The sequence below is a fragment of the Vombatus ursinus genome, unplaced genomic scaffold (genome assembly GCF_900497805.2).
Source record: "Vombatus ursinus unplaced genomic scaffold, bare-nosed wombat genome assembly UNPS02014793.1, whole genome shotgun sequence".
Taxonomy (NCBI): Eukaryota; Metazoa; Chordata; class Mammalia; order Diprotodontia; family Vombatidae; genus Vombatus; species Vombatus ursinus.
Genome location: NW_020954571.1, coordinates 12,619,570 through 12,624,769, shown reverse-complemented (window position 1 = coordinate 12,624,769; position 5,200 = coordinate 12,619,570).

Genomic DNA, 5,200 nt, shown 5'->3' with positions numbered 1-5,200 from the left:
TTAGGCAATTGGGGTTAAGTGATTTGCCCAGGGTCACACAGCTCGTAAGTGACAAGTGTTTGGTCTGAGGCTGTATTTGAACTCAGGTTCTCCTGACTTCAGGGCCGGTGCTGTATCCACTGCGCCACCTAGCTGCCCCCTTAGAGCTTCTTCTCCTCTCTCTTTTCCCATTTGAGGCTCTAGCATTAGGTTGCCTTATTCTTTTTTTTTCTTTTGGCAAGGCAGTGATGAGGCAAAGATTTGCCTATGGTCACACAGTTAGTGAGTATCATGTGTCTGAGGCCTGAAGTCAGATTTGAACTCAGGTGCTCCTGACTCCAAGGCCGGTGCTTTATCCACTGTGCCACCTAGCTGCCCCCGAGGTTGCCTTATTCTTAACCAGGTTACAGAAACCAAATGGTACAGAAGTTTAGGCAGCAAAGGTCAGTAAGTATAACAAGGGAAATTGAACCAGAGATAGGAGCAGAGAGGAGTCATGTGCTTTCTTTTCTTTTTCTTTTTTTGAAAATTCTGAGCTTAATGTACACCAAGTAAAATGAGAATTTCCTTATGTAAAGTAGAGCAGAAAAAAGGGGTATCATACATGAAACTAAAAATTTCACACATATTTCTTACTTTTCTTTTAAGTATCCAATGTAACTTTCAAAGCTTTTTTGTGGTTTCCTTTTCTTTCCTTTTTTTCCTGTACATTTTTCAAAAATGCTTCAATTATCTCTTATTTTGTTTCTTTCTTGTTTGGCAACCGTATTACTACCTTCCTTTTTCTCCCCTCCCCCACTGAAAAAAGAAAAAGAAAAGAAAAACAAAAGTCTTGTAACATATGCATAGTCAAGGGGGGAAAATTCCTACATTGGCCATGTCTTTGTATGTTTCTTTCTGAAACTTGAGTCTATCTCCCAAGTTTTCTAAATATACTTCACCCCAAGTTAGTTATGTTGAATTTAATCAAAGGTTACTTAGCAGGTAAACCTTAATCCCAATTTTCAATCAAAGTTTTTATGCACTCATTTCAGCCTTCCTTGCTCTATGAATTCCCAGTCTTCAGGCAAGACCACATTTAAATCACATCAGACAAATTTATTCTCCTCTATAGTAGGATATCACATACTCTTTGCTCTCTCTCGTTCTCTCTTTGTCTCTCTTTTCTCTTTCTTTCTCTCTGATTCATTCTGTCACACATATCCGACTATCTTTCAATATTCCTAATAAGCCACCTAAATTCCCTTTGTACAGTTTAAGCATCTTGAATTGTTTCCTGTACAGTAGAGATAGAGGAATAAACTATCATCCTCTGTAAAACAACGAAACTTCCTTTTTTCCAGGTTAAATAATTCTGATTGCTTTAGCCTTTCCTCATAAATCTTATTTTCTAATTTTATTATTTCCCTCTAAACCCTATCTGTAGTCTGTCTCATGTTACAGAGCTCCCTATTTAAATAATCCCACTAACCTTAGCAAACATGTATAAAATGCCTTCTCAGTGCAAGGTATTATTATATGAGAGGTAAAAAATAGTATGACCCCTATTCTCAAGAAAGGGCTATCTAGTACATAAGAAGAGGGAGAGAGCATGCTAATGATGTCAGACATTTTGCCTGATTGACCCTCTGCCTCGTTTGGAGCCCAGATCTATGCGTTCAAGACATCTGGCTACCTGAAATCTCGCTGATGTGAGTCAGGGCGCCATTTTGCAATTGACATCCTCTCATTCCTAGAAGTAGGAGAGAAATCGGGTAGGGAGAACAAGGGTAGCAGGCTCAGTCAGGAAAATTGAAGCGAGTCAGAGCCAGCCATGATAGACCTGAAAGAATCCAAAGGAAGAAAACTTGCTGATTTAGCTCTCGAGAAAATTGCCTTTTCAGGCCAACAATTTCTCTCTAGCTCCAGCACTAGAGTAACCATGGCAGCAGCTCCTACTTCATTGGGCTGTGCAGGACCTAGAACTGAGGCATAATATCGGTAGAGTAAAAAGAGCACTGGATTTGGAATCAGAAGATTTGGATTCAGGACTCAGTCCTGCTCACTAGGTGACCGTGGGCAAATCAGTTCACCTGTCTGGGCCTCATTTTTCTCTTCTGTAAAATGAGGAGATGGAACTCATTGGTTTCTAAGGTCTTTTTTGTCTCCAAATCCTCTGACCTACATAAGTTATACTTGAAAAAGAATGTTAAACTACCAATGGCTGATTAGGATCCCATTTCTAGTGTTTGCCTAAGCTGTGTGCTAAAGACCGATATAAGCTACTTAGCAGTTTATTTCCATCTAATTCAGTGAATGTTTTCTGAGCACCTACTACACACAAATCCCTCTCGCTCAGCTCTAACTACCCTGAGCCAGATTGTCCAAGTGCACAAAGGTCCCTCTCTTGAAAACAGCACAAACTTTTTTCTACCAAGAATAGTTTTCTAAGTTGCTGCTTCAGTTACCAAACAATCCCTATCTCCCAAAGAGGATTGGTTTGTTCTCAGGTAATGGTTTTGGCACTTGGAGAATCTGACCCACTGTATCCTAAGGGTAGTATGACTGTAAATGTTTTTGGTTGAAATGTGAGTGAACAGAAATGTTCTGGGTCTCCGTGCAGAGGTCATATTGAATCCCTTGGTAATGACTTGGGGAAAAGAACTTATCTTGATTTGTGTTTTTAAATGTGATTTTAAAATTACATAACTTTTTATATTTGTACTGTGGTTGGTAACCAGCGATAATGTATTGACTGCTTTACGTAGGCAAGTTCAATGTGAATTTTTAAAAGTCTTCACAAGTTGATTGGTGAATTGTATCAAATGAAAGATATCGATCCATTCATTCAACACATATTTATTGAAAATGTACTATATCCAAAGCACCAATGGCACTTTTGTTTGGTATTGTGAAACCTGAGCATATTTTTTTTAGAGATTGAACACTTATTTCATGTGGTGTGTTTCTTGTATTAAATACTGAGTTAAAATAAGTGAATAAAGTTGAAAACCCAGATAATATGTTGTACTTGTGTGTTTCTGAAGAAACAATACCAACTACACTAAATTCAGTTAAGATGGAAATATTTATGAACTTGTCTTAAATACATTTGTATAGGTGTACAATGTTAGTTGCCTTTGCTGACATATTTTGAACCTTGAAACAGAAGATCCCTTACTTTCTCATAATTCCTTTATGCCCTTTTGTCTCTTTCAGTTTTCATCAATCCACAGAGTATATACAATTTTAAAAGGCCACTTGTAGTTTTATTAACTTTTGAGTGCTGCATGTGCAGAGAAAAAAGTACAATTAATTGATATGAGTTGCCCTCCTTTCCCTACCTAATCATTAGTATCCATACCAAAAGCAGTAAAATTGTCACAGTACCTCTCATGTCTTATAGTGCAAAGATTGGGAGGGACCTTAGCAAAGTCTAGTCTAATTCTTTCGTCTTACAGTGGGAAAACTAAAGTCCAGAGAAAAGAAACTTAGAATCAAAATTCACGTCAACTGATGCCAACTTCTCTTCTCTAGTTGGACTAATTTTTCTTCATGGATCATCATTTCCATTTTGTCTCTGTGGCATTCCTTCGTCTTGATTTCTCTCAAAAGGCAGTCCAAAGCTGGACCCAGGACCTTAGGAAAGGTCTACAGGGGTGCTCCCTCACCTGCACATCAAAGCCCCGCTCTGTCAGGCCGAGGTCCATCCCTAAGCACACTGTTGAATTAGTGGTCCACAGCAAAGTCTGGATGCCAATACCTAGTTGTGTCCCTATGAGAACACCTAAGGGGGAGAGGGAAGAAGGCAGAAAGAAGGAAAGGGAAGGACAGCCCTGTTGTTGGAAGTCATTTGTATATGGACAGGATGATAAGCAGGGCCAGAGAGTGACCAAGGAGACAGAGAATGGCCATCCCTCACGCCCAGAGGACCTGGCAAAGCTCTCTGCAGGAGAGGCTTGGGATGCGACGGACAGCCACTTCTGACTGAACCAGCTGCTGCAGTACAGAGCCAGGAGCCAGCAATTCCAGGGTGACCAGGGTCTCTAGGGCTAGCTTAGCACCCTGCCCTGGGTATGGCCATGGGGCTGGGGCTGGGAGAATGGAACATAGTTTATTTCCCTCCAGTCAGATATCAGGCAAGGCATTCATGGAGGGAATTTGCCCAAGATCTCTATGTTTTGTGGGGGCTTCAAAGATCCTCCCCCTTTGGGGGGATCAGGGCAGCAGTCCTGCAAAAAAGGCAGAAGAAAAGCTTATCTGACTTGAGGGAAAGACACATCCAGGCCAGGCATTCCATGCAGAAGGTCTGAGAGCAGGGGAGGAGCAGGGGCTCCGAGAAGGCACCATCTTAAGTGCTGTGGCAGACAGGGCACTCTGGGATGGATCTCAGGCACCTCTCTGGGCTCAGTCAGATTGGAGGGAAGACATCTCTTTCCATGGCACCATATGGGGTAGCAGCAGTATTCTTGAAAGCAGACCCACCGGCACCAAGTCCAAAGTATTGTGGGCATGGAAGCCCCCAGCCTGGGACTGAACAATCCTCTGATGTACTTCCCTTTGCAGAATACCCTTCAGTTGGCCCTTTTGGTGCAGCTCAGTCAGTAGTGAACTAGACCCTGTACTTCCTCATAGCCATAGCCAGGCTGCTTGGAGAATGCCTTAGTTACTCAGCTTCCTGAGTTTGTGAGGACAGGAGCCGGCCCTCTCTTCCTCTCCTCAATTAGCAACTGCAGTAATGCATCTCCAGACACCCCTCCTCCTCCACATTCCTGCCTCATAGAGATACAACCCCACAGGGATCATTGCACAAGGCTAAGGAATGGCATTACAGTCATCATAATTCATGTTTCTATGGCATCTGAGGTTAACAAAGCCCTTTCCTACCATAACCCTGCGAGGTGAGAAGTCTAAGTATTATCAACTCCATTTTGTAGATAAACACTGAGGTTCAAAGAATTGAAGGGGCTTGTCCAGAATCAATCAGTAAGTTTCAGAGCTGGGAGCCGAGGTCTCTCTCCTCAATCTAAGTTCAGAATTCCTTCCACTTTGTTACATTTCCTCTCAGTACAAATCTCTCTTTCCACCTACATGTCTACCTCATCCCCTCACCATTCCTAATTCTCATGACCTCATCCACATCCCTCATCCTCATTCTCATCCTCATTTGTATTTCCAGCTCTCATCCCCATCCTCATCTTCATCCTCATTTGTATTTCCAGCTCTCATCCCCATCCTCATC